The sequence below is a fragment of the Macaca mulatta genome, chromosome 13 (assembly GCF_049350105.2).
Source record: "Macaca mulatta isolate MMU2019108-1 chromosome 13, T2T-MMU8v2.0, whole genome shotgun sequence".
In the NCBI taxonomy this organism is placed as follows: domain Eukaryota; kingdom Metazoa; phylum Chordata; class Mammalia; order Primates; family Cercopithecidae; genus Macaca; species Macaca mulatta.
Window position 1 is genome coordinate 26322620 of NC_133418.1, and position 17000 is coordinate 26339619.

Here is a 17000-nt window from a genome sequence, read left to right on the forward strand (position 1 = left end):
TTTTTCATCCTAAAGTTCTCAGCTCACTTGTCCCCTTACAGGGTCCTCCCCTGGCTGACCACACAACTGTACTTCCTCCCCACCGTTAATACCATAACACATTTTATTATTTCCACACCACTTAAACTCTGAAATGATCTGATGTTTTATTTTTCTGTCTGCACTACTTACATAAAACCATGAAGGCAGGCCCCTTGCCTGAGTTTTTTGCTTAGAACAGCCCCTGGCGTGAGGTGGTAGGCAATCCTTTTTTTTAAATTAAAGTGGTAACGTTTTTGAGCCTTAACTTCCGTATAACTGAGAAATAATTGGAATTAATAATACTTAACTAAATTGTGAGATAAAGGAGATAATATATGTAAATACCCATAATAGACTCAGGAAAACCACATGATAAAGGTGGTGGTAGTCATTATTAGGGCAACCCCAAATGATGTTATTTCAGATCTCCTTTCTCCCCACTCCATTTTTCTTTCTTCCCTCTTTTCTTGGCAGATGTCTCTGATTCTTACTTCACAGATTTAAAAAAAAAAAAAAAAATCCAGCTCCAGCAACCTCTGTCACTCTTTTCCAAGTATTGCTGTGTATCATCCATTTTGTGAACATTCTCATGTACCCAAAGGCCCAGGAGCCCCTTCTCCCTTTCCAGGACAGTCATTGAGGCCTGCGGGCTGCCTCTCACCCCTGTCCAGATCTTCCCCCTCTTTCTCTGCAGTAAGTTCTTCCTTTCTGCTTTCAGCCCAAATGGGTTTGACCTACCTGGGGGAGGAACCTTCATTTAATCCTCCTCAAGCACTCGTTTCTTTTCTTGCCAAGCTGCCTAGACAAATCTACGTTTATTCCTCCCTTTTCTTCAAGGATCTCCTTGATAAGCTCAGTCACCCTTTCCTCAGTCTTTTTTTTTTCTTTAAAGGGTTGTTATAGTATGAAATATTCCATTTAAGGCACTCAACAAAATGCCTGGCACAAGGTAAGAGCCATGATAATCCACTGATCTCAAATAATCAATGACTCCTCATTACCTACATCTTCAAATCCTCTCTCAAGGACGTGGGCTGCCCAGTGTAGCAACACAGCACAAACCCCTATCCAGGCATGAAGCACTTTTCTACCCTCTGTATGACTTGAGTACAGCTCATTCATACTTTGTCTTCTCCTGGAACACTTTTCTTTATTCTGTTTTTCGAATCCTCCCTTTCTTCAAGTAACAAGTCTTACTTTAACTAGTGACACCTTCTAGAACCTAGGCCTGCACTCTTGAATACCATAATCACCAGCTAGCCACATGTAGCTTTTTTTTTGTTTTGTTTTTTGTTTTTTGTTTTTTTAGAGATGGAGTCTTGCTCTGTCAGCCAGGCTGGAGTGCAGTGGTGCAATCTCGGCTGACTGCAACCTCTGCCTCCCGGGTTCAAGTGATTCTCCTACCTCAGCCTCCTGAGCAGCTGGGACTACAGGCACACACCACCACGCCCAGCTAATTTTTGTATTTTTAGTAGAGACAGAGTTTCACCATATGGGCCTGGCTGGTCTCAAACCCCTGACGTTGTGATCCACCCGCCTTAGCCTCCCAAAGTGCTGGGATTACAGGTGTGAGCCATCACACCCGACCCACATGTAGCTAAATTGAAATATAAGGTAGATAATTTAAAATTTAGTTCCTCAATTGCACTAATCACATCTCAAATAATAATCACATGTAGCTGGTGGCTACTGTATTAATCAGTGCAAAATAATTATTTCCATCACTGTAGAAAGTTTGGTTGGACAGTGCTGATCTAGACCATGACCACAGTAAAGTTACCAGCCCTACCTTTAACCGCTGAAGACCTCTGTATAAGTCATTTCATGTCTTAGTGCATTCTGCCCCCATTTTTTTAGTTAATTTTTCCAACATGTGCCTTGTTGACTCAACTAGACTATCAGCTTCCAGATCTGGGCTTTTTTTATCTCCCATGATTTAATCAGCATGAAAAGAAGTGCTTGTTAAAGGAAAAAGAATACACAAATTAGAGGAGAAGAGGCTTCAGAGTTAGCTGGGAGAGAAAAATAGTACTTGTAAGGGCAGAGATTTATGTCCCCTCTTTACTTTGTATTGGCCCTTTCAACACAGTGCATAATTGCTTTAAGCCTAAACTGAATTGTTAAAGAAGCACCTCTAGAAACAACAGGGAAACAAATTTAGTTTTCAGAGCAACTGCAAATTAGTTTTCTATAATTGCATTTTCACTGCACAACAAAGAAGAACTCACACACACACAAAATCCCACTTTAGTATCAAAAGGACTGCTGCCCCCACATGCTGTTCAGCCTGGAGAAGCTTTAATTGACACTCATTCTGGACTTTGCTCGTCTTCCCCTCCACTCCAGATTTGACTCTGTAAAATGTAAGTAAATATTAATCAAAAAAGAAAGGAAAAAGAAAACCTTTTGTCTTTCAGCCAAAATACGTATTTATTGTAGGAAAATTAGAAAACACAAATAAGTAAACAGAAATAAAAGTCCCATGAAAACCCAAGACCCAGAAAAAGAAAATCAGTTTTAACGTTCGGGGTGAATTTCCACAGATTTCTTTTTTGTGCATACACATAAACTCAGATGCACATTTTTATGAAAGAAAGCTCTTATTGTATTTACTATTTTGTAAACAGCTTTTGTTGTCCTCTTAACATTTCTCCAACAACAACAAAAACAGTTTTTAGAACTGCTTTTGACGTCTTTTTAAAATGCTTAATAGCTGTTACACTAGCTTATAGCTTATTCAACATATCTCATACATGTTCTTTTCACTTTGATTTATTCTTAGAAGACTGAAACCAGAGGGACAAGATAGAAAAAGGCAAAATTTCATCTCTTACATTTGAGAAATTATATTTTTAAAAACCTCTGCTTTTATGTAAAATACACTTTCAGATAAGGGTAAGAAAGACTATGTTTATAATTCTATTAATAAAAATGAATCGGCGAGGTTGGCAAAGACCTTACTAATTTCTTGACTACTCTAGCTCACAACTAATATAAAAGTAAAAGTAAACTGACAAAATGTGTTACTAAAAGAAATAATTGCGAAAAATAGCGTTTCTTCTCATTTAAACAAATCAATTTTTATCTTGTTTTGTTTTGTTTTTTAAGAGTCAGTGTCTCGCTGTGTCACCCAGGCCAGAGTGCAGTTGTGCAATTATGGCTCACTGCAGTCTCAAACTCCTGGGCTGAAGCGATTCTCCTGCTTCAGCCTCCCAAGTAATCGAGATCACAGGCATGAGCTACCCACTGTGCCTGGCACATTTTTATCATTTTCAAGTAAAAAATATATATGTATCTGAGACATTTCTGGGAATTGCTGCTATGACCAGTTGAAGTGAAGGGTGAAAGCACAACTATTAGCAAAAAGTCTTGATCTGAATATTTTCTGCATCTTTTGTGTCACCTGTGTGGTTTGGGGTCCATTTGCTGGCTGGATTAATGATACTTGCTCACCATTATGACTGACTCTTAGGGGTTGGATATGCAGTATTGACAGTATTGCACTTCTGTGTCCACCATCCCCGCCTTTCAGCTCCATAATGTTTGTAGAAGAGAGCCTCTGCTCAGCTGCAAAGCCCTCCTCAGTGTGGCCTTTACCACTCATGAAGTCCAGGGCAGTTCTAGTCTGGTTGCCTACCAGTTAAATTACCCCCTCATAGACTTCCATGAGAACCTCATAGATTTCCATGAGTATAGTTCGTAGGCACTACCCTCGTACCTGGGTGCTTAGCCTGTAGGGGGTTATTTATACCTTTTGAAACCTGCTCTCTCAGGTTTTATTGTCTGAATCTTTTCCTTTCTGGAATCTCGATGTTTTTCTTAGGTTTGTTTCCTGCTCACTGTTGGTGTACTCTACCAGCTGTAGCAGGAAGAGTGCTAGCACTGTAATCTTGAAGTAATTCATTCAACCCCTCTCAGCCTCAGATTCTTTATCTATAAAATGAGAAGCTTGGAATAGATGACCTTTAAGTTCCTTCCAGTTCTAAAATTACAGAGATGCCAGGGCTTATTAAGTAACAGGTGAGGTGCAACACAACCAAACAGGAATAGACAGAGGCATCCTTCCTGTTTTTGAAAGCTTGGAGTCTGAATCATTACTTCCTCATTATGGAAATATGATGAGGTTTATTTTTCTGTTTTGGTTTGCATTTTTGATTTTTGATTTTGGTTTTAATAAATAGCTACAATTTATTGAGTGCTTATAACATGCTAGGCATTCTGCTTTAAATGTGTGATTATCTCAGTCCTCAAAGCAACCTTTTAAAGTAAATAATGCCGGGTTTGCTAATAGGAGTACAGGGCTAAAATTCACAAAAATTGTTAACATTTCTCTTACCAGCTTTTTAACCTTAGGTAAGAACCTTAACCAAACTTCATTGTTCTGTTTTGTTTTGTCTTCAATAACAAAATCTACTCCACCTACCTTGCAACAATATGTATTGAGAAAATACATATCAATGTTGCAAGGTAGATGAAGTAAACATTGTTAAATATACATTTTTAAATTACACATATATTTAAAAATATACACATATTTTTATATATATATAATTTTTTAACGTGCTCACAAATCATGAAGCCCCATAGAAGTGCAGGGTGCTATTATTTCCTCTTACGATTTCACTTTTTGTCTTTCCTTTCTTAGCATATGAATTGTACTTCTTTTTTCAACATTTTTTAGTAGTTGCCCTAAAGTTGCAATATACATTTATAACTAATCCAAGTCCACTTTCAAATAGCACTGTACCACTTCATGGGTAGTGCAAATACTTTATAATAATGAAATATCACTAATTATTCCCTCCAGTCCCTTGTATAACGGCTGTCATTCTTTGCATTTAAATATAAACTACAATCATTCAATACATCATTGCTATCATTTTGAATAAACTCTTATCTGTTAGATCAACTAAGAAAAAGTTTTTTTTACTTTATTTTCAACTATGCTTTCTCTATTGCTCTTCCTTTCTCCATGTAGATCAGAATTTCCAACCTACATCATTTTCCTTCTCTCTGAAGAACTTCTTTTAACATTTCTTGCAAGGCAGGTCTACTGGCAACAAATTCCCTCAATTTTCATTTGTCTGAGAAAGTGCTTATTTCTCCTTCGTTTTTGAAGGACAGTTCCACAGGATACAGAATTCTACATTGGTGGGTTTTTTCTCAACACTTCAAATACTTCATTCTATTCTCTTCTTGCTTGCATAGTTTCTGAGAAGTCCTGATATAGTTCTTATCTTTGTTCTTCTATAGGTAAGGTACTTTTCTCCTCTGGCTCTTCCAAGATTTTTTTCTTTATCATTGAATGCTCTGGCATATTTCAAAATAACTTTTTCCTTTCTCCTTCCAGAAGCATGGATTTTTTTCTCTGATATTCACTGTGAGAACCTGCCAAAGCTCTAAGAGGTAAAATCCACACAAGTGTGAGGATCTTCTAGGACAGCCTCCTCCCACTGCCCCATCCTAGGATTTTTAACTCTCAGACTTGTCCACTGTGAGTCTCAGCATTTCCTCAATTACAGTTTAGGTTTTCCTCATGAGTACTGCTTCACTCAGAGATTTCTGTTTCTGAGATTCTTCTCCAGCATGTTGCAATTCTCTGTATCTGTCTATCTAACCCTCCAGCTTAGGAGGCAGCAGTTTGCCCCGTGACCTCACTTCTGTAAAGAATCTAAGAATACTGGCCTCAGCAACATGGTGAAAACCACCTCTACAAAAAAATACAAAAAATTAGCCAGGCGTGGTGATGTGCACCTATAGTCCCAGCTACTTGGGAGACTGAGGCAGGAGGATTGCTTGAGCCCAGGAGGTCGAGGCTGCAGTAAGCCATGATCATGCCCCTGCACTCAGCTTGGGCAAAAAGAGACCCTGTTTCAAAACAAAACAAAATCTAAGAAGAGTTTGTTCAGTTTTTGCTTGTTGTTAGGACAGAGTGATGATGACTTCCAGACTACTTACATGAACTGGAAACTGGAAGTCTTCTTAAGTATTTGATTCAGCCTGTTTCTATATCTTAGTATGCATCTGTGCAGGGCAAGGTTTGGGTTGTAAATTGATAAAGTACAAAATTCATGGCTTTTGACAACCTGGAGGAGACTCTAGGCAGTAAACTAAAGCAAGTGTTTACAAATGGCCTTTTGAGGCCAAGCACTGTGGCTCACGCCTGTAATCCCAGCACTTTGGGAGGCCAAGGTGGGCAGATTGCTTGAACTGAAGAGTTCAAGACCAGCCTGGGCACCATGGTGAAATGCCATCTCTACAAAAAATATAAAAATTAGCAGGGCATGGTGGCATGTGCCTGTAGTTGCAGCTAGTTGGTAGGCTGAGGTAAAAGGATGGCTTGAGCCCAGGAGGTAGAGGTTGCAGTGAGCCAAAATCGCAACACTGCACTCCAGCCTAGGCAACAGAGCCACACCCTGTCTCATAAAATAAAATAAAAATGGCCTTTTGAGACTTCTGATTCCACCAAGATAGAGTAGTCCCATTTTTCCTAGGCCCTCCCGAAAAAACCTGGACATAACACAAAAAACAAGCATAGGAAGACTTTGGAAGGTGGAATGAAGTCAGACTGCCTAGGGATCTCAAGACTTGAGGAATCACATGTGGTAAATTCCCTAGTTTCCTCATTTCCTTCTAAATTTCAGACAAGGCACTACGGAAGTCTGCAGCCCTGCACCATGAATAGGCACAGACAAAACAAAGACCCATGGAAAGCCCGTTTTCCCTAGTCAAAGAATAGAAAAAAGTGTGGCCCAACAATGAAAAACCTCATCAGCTTCTTCCCTAGTCCAGCCTAACACTGATGGAACAACTGCATTCCCCAAAACTCAACCCCCAGCAGTTTCAGCAGAGCCAACCAGGAAGTTGACCTTCCACCCTACCCCTTAACCTATGGAAGTAGGAGGCAGCTCTCCAGTTCCCTGTGGGTGACTTTGGTAGGCCTGACTGGGAGCTGACCTTTTATTCCCTACCTTATAGAAGCAGGCAATGCTCCAGTTCCCCCAGCAGATTGAGCAAGGGGGATTGACCAAGCTTACATCCCCAATCAGAGGCATCAAGGTGGTCAAAGTTGGTGCCATACTTTCACTGGGATGTTGTCAGTGGAGCAATAGGAGAGCTGAACTTCCAGCCCACCATTTGCAATAAGGCCATGTGAGTCAGTACTTCAGTTTTGTCAAGGTACTGTCAGTGGGGCCCAGAGGGAAGCTGAACATGCCTGTGAAGAAGAAGAAAGAAGGAAGAAGAAGAAGAATTATTAAATAGGATACGAATCCAAACTCTTATAATATGCTCTCCAAAATATCCAGGATACAATAAAAAATCATTCATCCAAGAACCAGGAAAATCACAGCACAGATGAGAAAAGCAATCAATAGCTGTCAAATGATGAGATAAATCAAGTGTTGAAATTATCTTAACAATGATATTAAAATAGCATCATAAAATGCTTCAACAATCATTCAAATTCTCTCGAAACAAAAATTTAAAACCCAGCAAAACAAAATTTATTAAAGAATTAAATGAAAATTATAGAACAGAAAACAGAAAGGTACAAGTAAAATTTTAAAACTTGCTGTATGGGTTCAATAGTAGAGTGAAGATACCATATGATAGAATCAGTGGATTGAGGACAGACCAGTAGAACTTACCCAATCTGAACAATAGAGATAGGGGAAATAATGAACAGTGTCTCAAGGATCTGCAGGATATTTAAAAGGAAAAAAAATATTCAAAGAATAGCTGAAAATTCCCCTTACTTGGCAAAAGAGATGAACCTTCAGATTCAGGAAGCTGAACAAATCCCAAGTAGGATAAACCGAAAGAAACCTATGATGCTAAGATATGTGATAATTAAACTTCTGAAGGTTGAAGATAAAGAAAAAATATTGATACTCAAAACAGCCAGAGGGAAATGATGCATTATTGATAGGGGAGAACCAATTCAAGTGACAGCAGATTTTTAACTTGAAACCATGGAGACCAGAGGGAAGTGGCATAACATTCTTCAAATACTGAACTAAAAGAATTATCTACCCAGAATCCAATGACCAGTGAAAATGTCCTTCAGTAATGAAAGGGAAATGGAGACATCTCAGATGAAGGAAAGGTAAGAGAATGTGTCACCAGCAGACCTACCAAAAAGAATGGCTAAAGAAATTTTCTAAACAGAAAGGAAGTTATAAAAGAAGGAAACTTGGAACACTAGGGAGGAAAACCACAGCAAAAATATGGGTATATGCAATAAATTTTCCTCCTCTTGAGTTTTTAAAATTTCTATATTGGTATTGGAAGCAAAAATTATAGCATTGTTTGATGTAGTTCTAAATGTATGTGGAGAAAATATTTAAAACTATTATAAACAGGGCAACAATGTAAAGGGAGGTAAGGTTTCTATACTTAAACTGGTAAAATGACACCAGTAGACTGTGATGAATATATATATATTACATATATATATTACATATATACTACATATATAACAATATATACATATATGTAATATATATATTACATTACATATATATATAATGTAAAACTTAGAGCAACCACTAAAAAAATATACAAAGGGATGCAATAAAAACATTGTAGATAAAGGGGAAGGGGTATTATTGTTTAATGGGTAGAGAATTTCTCTTTGGGGTGATGAAAAGATTCTGGAGATGGATAGTGGTGATCATTGAACAAATAACCCACAGGATGGCAGGAAACAGGAAATGAGATACATGAAAACAAAGAGAACAGCAAAGACAACAACAACAACAACAACAACAACAACAAAAAGGCATACATAAGCCCTAACATGTAATTACATTAAATGTAAATGTACATTTGCAAACATAACAATTAAAAGATAAGATTGGCTGAGTGGATTAAAAGCCAGGTGCTGTGGTGCATACCTGTAATCCCAGCTACTCAGGAGGCTGAGGCAGGAGGATCACTTCAGCCCAGGAGTTTGAGACCAACCCTGGGCAGCATAGCGAGACCCTGACTCAAAAGAAAAAAAAAAAATGACCCAACTCTATGATGTCTACAATAAGTTCATTTCAAATATAATGATACAGGCAGGTTGAATGTAAAAAGATATGTAAACATAATCAAAAGAAAACATAAATGGCTATGTTAATATCACACAAAGAAGACTTCAGAGCAAAGAAAATTACCAGTGACAGAATTGGACGTTATATGATGATAAGAGGGTCAATCCATCAAGAAGACATGGCAATTCAAAATATGTAAGCACTAGACAAGAGAACAGCAAAATATGTGAAATAAAAAACTGATGGAACTGGAAGGAGAAATAGATCAATTCAAAATAATAATTGGAGACTTCAACACCCATCTATCAACAATTGGTAGAACAACTAGACAAAATCAGCAAGAATATGAAAAAACTCAACATCACCACCAACAGACATGATTTAATCAACATTATAGAATACTCCACCCAATAACACCAAGAACACACATTCTTTTTCAGTGCCCATGAAACATATACCAACATAGATCATATTCTGAGCCATAGAACAAAACTCAACAAATTATAAAAAATTGAAATTTGTTCAATTTGTTCAATTGAAATTGAAGTTATATTCTCTGAGCACAATGGAATCGAACCAGAAACAATAACAGAAAGATAACAGGAAAATCTCCAAACACTTGGGAACTAAACAGCACATTTCTACATAATCCATGGGTCAAAAAGGAAGTCTCACTTCAAGACACAAGAAAAAGAGGAGCAAAATAAACTCAAAGCAAGCAGAAGGAAGGAAATAATAAAGAAAAAAATAATGAAATTGAGAACAAAAACAGTAGAGAAAAATCAGTAAAACAAAATTAGCAAGCCCTCTAGCAAGACTGACAAAGAGTAATTACCAATATCAGAAATAAAACAAAGAATATCACTACATACCCTGCAGACTTCAAAGAATAAGGGAATACTAATACAACTCTACACCGGTAAATTTAGCAACTTAAATGAAATGATCCAGTACTCAAAAAACACAAACTACCATAACTCACTCAATATGAAATAGATTGTTTGAACAACCCTCTAGCTGTTCATGAAATTGAATTCATAATTTTAAAACTCTCAAAGAAGAAACCTCCAGGCTCAGAACTTTTCACTGGAGAATTCTGCCAAACCTTTAAAGAAGAACTAACACCAATTCTGTGCAATTTCTCCCAAAAAATACGAGGGGAGGGAATACTTCCCAATTCATTTTATGACACTAGTATTACCCTGAAACCAAAACCAAAGATTATACACAAAAAGAAAACTATAGACCAATATCTTTCATGAACTTGGTAAAAAAAAAAAATACAAAATAGTGAGTGGATTCTAGCAATATATAAATAGAATTCTATACCATGACATGGTGAAGTTTATTCTAAATAAATGGAAAAACATACTATGTTCATGAAATGGAAGACTCAATTTAGTGAAAATGTCAATTATCCCCAAATGGATTGCTGTAGGTTTAATGTGATTCCAATCGAAATCTCTGCAAGATGTTTTATAATATTGATAAGCTTATCTTAAAATTTATATGGAAAGGTGCAGGCCTTAGAATAGCTAAAACAATTTTGAAAAAGAAGAATAAAGTAGTAAAAATCACTCTAGTTTTAATATATGTCTTAATATATGTAATATTGTAAGGATACAGTAACTAAGACTGGGTGGTATTGGCACAGACATAGACACATAGATCGATGGAATATAGAGAACTCAGAAATAGACCTGCACAAATATGCTCAAAGTGATTTTTGACAAAGGTGTAAAAGCAATTCAATAGAAAAAGGATAACTTTTTCAGCAAATAGTGCTAGAATAATTGGGTATGCATAGGCCCCCCACCCTCCCCCCAAAAAAAGAGAACCTCAACCTAAGTCTCACACTTTTAACTTAAAATGGATTACTGATTTAAATTTAAAACATGTAGGCCAAGTGCAGTGGCTCATGCCTGTAATCCCAGCACTCTGGGATACTGAGGCAGGTGGATCACCTGAGGTCAGGAGTTTGAAACCAGCCTGGCCAACATGGTGAAACCCTGTCACTACTAAAAATACAAAAATTAGCTGGATGTGGTGGTGGGCACCTGTAATCTCCGCTACTCAGGAGGCTGAGGCTAGAGAATCACTTCAACCCAGAAGGCTGAGGTTGTAGTGAGCTGAGATCATACCATTGCACTCCAACCTGGGCAAGAGAGTGAGACTCAGTCTCAAAAATAAATAAAACATTTAATGTAAAATGTAAAACTTAGAAAAAATATATGAAAATCTTTGGAACATAGGACTATACAAAGGGGTCTTAAATTTGACACCAAAAGCACAGTCTATGAAAAGTTGTTAAACTGAATTTAATCAAAATTAAAAACTTTTGCTCTGCAAAGGATTCTGTGAAGACGTTGGAAAAAACAAAATACAGGCTGAGAGAATGCCTTTGCAAACCACATATCCTGCTAAGGACTTGTATCTAGACTATATACATAGAACTTGCAAAACTCAAGAGTATGAAAAAATCCTATCAGAAAAAGGTAAAGGACATGAACATACATTTCATTAAAGAGGCTATACAGATGGCAAATAAGGACATGAAAAGAATTCAACAATTACTAGTTATTAGCAAAATACAAATGTATACCACAATGAGATACTGCTATACACCTATCAAGATGGCTAAAATAAAATATAGTAATATACCAAATGCTACTGAGGATGCAGAAAAATTGGGATTACTTTTACGTTGTTGGTGGGAGTATAAAAAGATACAGCCACTCTGGAACAGAGTATGGTGTTTTGTTTCATTTACAAAACTAAACATGCATTCAGCAATTACATTCTTGGGCACTTATATTCCCACAAAAACCTGTACACAAATGCTTATATAAACCGTATTTGTGATAGCCCTACATAAGAAACAACCCTAATGCCCTTTGGTGGGTGAACAGTTAAACTATGATATATACATGCCATGGAATACTACTCAGCAATAAATTGGAATGAACTGTTAATACCACAACAACATGGATGAATCTCAAAGGAATTATGCTGAGTGAAAAAAGTCAGCCTCAAAAGATTCTTTTTATATAGTGTTCTTGAAATGATAAAACTGTAGAAATGAAGAACAGATTGGTGTTTGCCAGGGACTGGGGACAATAAGAGGGATAGAAATGGCTGTGGCTACAGAAGTGTGGCATGAAGGATCCTTGTGATGAAACAGTTCTGTACCTTAATTGTGGTGCTCACACGACTCTATACACATGAAGTAAGCACACACACACACAAATGCATGTAAAACTGAAGAAAATGGAATAAATTCCATGGACTGCATCAATGTTAATTTTTTGGTTATAATGTCATGCTGTAGTTATGCAAAATGTTATCATTGGGGGAAACTGGGTTAAGGGTATATGGGATCGCTCTGCATTATTTCTTACAACTGCATTTAATCTACAATTATCTCAAAACCATTTTAATGACCCTTTAAGGATAATTATGATAATGAGGGGAAAAGGCGACCACTCTTTTTATGTCCCTAGTTATATCTACAGCCTCTTCTCTCTGTTTTTAGTGTTGCCTCTTTTAATTTTTCCAGTGAATAATTAATTCCCCCTTTTTTCTGTTCTCATTTTTCTGTCATATTTGGGTCTGATGTGAGATTATTTATTTATATTTTTATTTTTTGGAGTCAGAGTCTCACTCTATCCGCCAGGCTGGAGTGCAGTGGTGCAATCTCAGCTCACTGTATCCTCCACCTCCCAGGTTCAAGTGGTTCTCATGCCTCATCCTCCCGAGTAACTGGGATTTTGGGCGCCCGCCACCACACCCGACTAATTTTTGTATTTTTAGTAGAGACAGGGCTTCACCATGCTGGCCAGGCTGGTCTCGAACTCCTGACCTTAGGTGATCCACCCGCCTCGGCCCCCCAAAGTGCTGGGATTACAGGCGTGAGCCACCGCACCCAGCCAAGATTATTTAAAGTTACATTTAAATATAGAAACTTGATTGTGGTTCTCAAACTTATGACTGATCTTCGCCTTATTCCCAAGAGCAGTGGACAGTACTGTAGTGGTTGGGCACTCTAAGTGGACAGCACGTAGACAGTGTGTAAACAATGTGCTTCTGTTGCTCCAAGAGACAAGTGCCTCCATTACTAATCCCCTAAATCACCTCGTGTCAAAACAGTGATTTTTCTGCTTAACTTATTCTGAGCCTCTGTCCTGCACTTGGTTCAGAATCAAGAATTACACTTTTCTTAAAAAGAGTAATGGTTTACTAGGATTCAAAGAGGTGGTGTTTATCAATGGAAATGAAGGTCAGAATATGAAGAAGATCACACTGCCTGATTACAAACATTTGAAAGGAATAGTAACAGTCAGTCTGTGCCCCCATACCTTAACATGTGCTATTCCATCTGACTGGAATCCCTTTCCTCCATCTTTCAAATCCTACTTAGGTGTCTGCAAATCCTCTGACCCTTTTATCCTACAGATACAATCATTCTCCATGCTGTAGTACTTCCATAAAGCATACATACTTCTATTGTGGTGTATGAAATGGCAAGAGGCAGTACAGATGAACGTGAAATCCGGCACCAAACTGAGTTTGACACTCAACTCTACTGTGTGACCATGAGCAAGTTATTTAACCTCATGTTGCTTTAATTTCTTTATAAAATGGTGATAGTAATAATACCTAATAGAGTTGTCGTAAAGATGAAATGATTGACCTGGCATGGTGTCTCACGCCTGTAATCCCAGCACTTTAGGAGGCCAAAGTGGGGAGAACTCTTGAGGTAAGGAGTTTGAGACCAACCTGCCCAACATGGCAAAACCCCATCTCTACTAAAAGTACAAAAAAAAAAAAAAAAAAAAATTAGCTGAGCATGGTGGTGGAAGCCTGTAATCCCAGCTACTCGGGAGGCTGAGGCAGAGAATCACTTGAACCCAGGAGGCGGAGGTTGCAGTTGCAATGAGCTGAGATCGCGCCACTGCACTCCAGCCTGGGTGACAGAGCAAGACACTGTCTCAAAAAAAAAAAAAAAAAAAATTAATGATTGGCCAGGAGTGGTGGCTCATGCCTGTAATCCCAGCACTGTGGGAGGCCAAGGTGGGTGGATCGATTGAGCTCAGGAGATCAAGACCACCAGCCTGGGAAACATGTCAAAACTCCATCTCTACAAAAAATACAAATATTAACTGGGTGTGGTGACACGCACCTGTACTCCCAGCTACTTGGAAGGCTGAGGTGGGAGGATTACCTGAGCCTGGGGAGTTTGAGGCTGCAGTGAGCCGTGATCATGCCACTTCACTCCAGTATGGGTGACAGAGTGAGACCCTGTCTCAAAAAATAAATAAAAATGACTAATGATTAATTAAATGTAAAATGCTTAGAAGCATCTCTGGCATATGGTAAATACTATACTTGTTAGCTATTATTTTTATTTATGTTCTTAGTTTACTTAATTAGACCATATACTACTTGAGGGCAGTGTAAATTAAGCTCTAAATTACTCCAAACTTACTCCAAAACTTGACTTAACATTGTCTCGCCCGGCGAGGTGGCTCACGCCTGTAATCCCAGCACTTTGGGAGGCCGAGGCGGGTGGATCACGAGGTCAGGAGATCGAGACCATCCTGGCTAATGCGGTGAAACCCTGCCTCTACTAAAAATACAAAAAATTAGCTGGGCCTGGTGGCGGGCGCCTGTAGTCCCAGCTACTCAGGAGGCTGAGGCAGGAGAATGGCGTAAACCCGGGGGGCGGAGCTTGCAGTGACTCTCCTGCCACTGCATTCCAGCCTGGGTGACAGAGCGAGACTCTGTCTCAAAAAAAAAAAAAAAAAAAAAAAATTGTCTCACAAGTGGGTCAGGGATCTGGGAGTGCTTAGCTGGGTCACTCACAGCATGCAATTAAGGTGTTGGCTGAGCCTGCAGTCATCTGAAGGCTTCATCTGTTTTCAAGCTCACTGATGTGGTTGTTGGCAGGATTCAAGTCCTCATGGGTTGTTGGATTCAGCCTCAGTTCTTCACTAATTATTGGCCAGAGGCCACCCTCAGTTCTTTGCCACATAGGGCTTGTCCATGGGGTGCTTACAACAAGGCAGCTGGCCCCCGTCAGAACAAGCAAGAGAGCAAGAGAGACGTCACCCTATTTTTATAACCTAATCTCAGAAGTGACTCACCTTTCTGGCATTCTATTTGTTAGAAGCAAGTCACTAGATCCAGGCCACAATCAAGGTGAGGGAGTTATACAAGAGCAAGAATAAGAGGAGGCTGCTGTCACTGGGAGCCATCTAGGGGCTGCCTACCCCAGTCTATCTTCTGCCCCTGTGATTCACATTCCACATGCACAATATACTCACTGCCTCCTGAAGTCCCCCAGAGCCTCATCCCATTGTATGTAGGTGACTGGACTTATTTGTAACTGCAGTCACTTTGTCTTACTGATTTGAACAAAAGGAAAAGGGTAATCTTCATTATGAAAGAAAAATATAGAAACTCATGTCTCTAAAACTAAAGCCATATGAATAAAATTGCATAAAAATACAATAAAGAATAAGATTTTTTTCTTAGCTGTTATTTTGTATACCCTAATACGTGACAGTCACTACGGGACTGAACAAAGGAGGACGAAGGCCGCTGGTGACAGTCACTACAGGACTGAACAAAGGAGGACGAATGCAGAAATGAAAACTTAAGACAAAATAATCTGTTTTAAAGAAGGGGTCAGGGGCTCCTTGCTTCTAGTGAGCCAGGGCCTGGAGTTTTCACAGCCCTCCATATTTGTTGGATAGAAAGAGCAGGGAAGAGGAGGTAACAATTGGTCAGTTGCTTGATTGATCACGCGTTCCCATTATTGCTAACAGGCTTCAGATGTGCCTAATTACAAGAAACACTTGTGCCTGAGGTGTGACTGCCCTCAGCATTCCCTCTGGGCAGCAGATGTGATTTTTCAGTTTGCCAACATTCTGCATTTATGAGAACAGTTTGCTGTTTACTCATATAGCCTCCAGTGGTATACTGACTTGATCACAACCCTCATTCTTTTGGCCTCCAACACTGATATAGTTGGAGAATTTAACAACTACATTTTAAACATGCATTGTTTTGTTTCACATCCATGTTTGATTCAAGGGCAAAGATGTTCCAAGAGATCAGAAGGTAAAACCTCATTTTATGTTTTAATTTTTAATAAGCTCGTTCATATAATTCTGTTTACAGTTGGGTTCACAATTGCAAGGAATGTGGATCATTTATACACCTTTTTCCAAATCAACCCCCATCATGGTTATCCAATAATGTACGATCAGCTAAAACACATTATTGCATTGAAATAGATCATTTTTCATCCAATCATCTCCGGGGTACTTCTCCAATCCCTAGATATGGGTGCATTCAGTCTTAGTGTCTACACTCTGGGATATGGAAGAAAGACAGAGTAGGTATACATCGTACCATGTGCCCTTTTCTCTCTAACCCTCCTCTCCAGGACACATTTTCCAAGGCATAAACAAAAGCCACAAAACCAACTATTCATACTTTGCCGGGATCCTCTGGCTTGGGTCTGCAACAGCTTTTTCAATGGAAGAGTTGAGTTCAATGCCTTGAAGCAAATCAGAGGAAATGAACGTAAAGTCTACAGGTCTGTTCAAGGTGTATATTTTGATGGCATAATGACCGAAATCTTTTTTGTTGTTGTTACCGGTCTAGTGGGCCAGAAAATGGTTTTCCTCTTTTTAAACAAGGATTTTAAGACAAAGATTGTTAGATTTAAATTACTGAAATAAGGGGAGATTCTCAAGCTACTTTATCTATCAGGGATAAAAATCCTTGTACCTTATCCTGCCAAAAAAAAGCAATAAAGTCCTCCAGGAGGGATCTTTAGGATAAAATATTATTTTTCATGAGAAACTATGAAGGAATTTATTCACAAAAAATCAAATGGTTTATTATAAATAACAAACAGTTCTGTCCATAGAT